Raw genomic sequence first — 208 nt, forward strand, 5'->3', positions numbered from 1 at the left:
AAAGAATCAACACACTTTATGTTTATGACTGTATTTATGAGACACAGAGGAAGCTACTTGAAGCAAAACGATGATTAAGTTGCATAAATATTATCACTTACGTCAACATTAACATCATTTATTTACACCACAGATTTTGGAGAATTTTTAATGAGACATACCATCCATCGGTGCATTACACAGCAACCTAAATGCGTTAAGTGCAAGT

Source organism: Teleopsis dalmanni, chromosome 2 (assembly GCF_002237135.1).
Source record: "Teleopsis dalmanni isolate 2A chromosome 2, ASM223713v2, whole genome shotgun sequence".
NCBI classification, from domain to species: domain Eukaryota; kingdom Metazoa; phylum Arthropoda; class Insecta; order Diptera; family Diopsidae; genus Teleopsis; species Teleopsis dalmanni.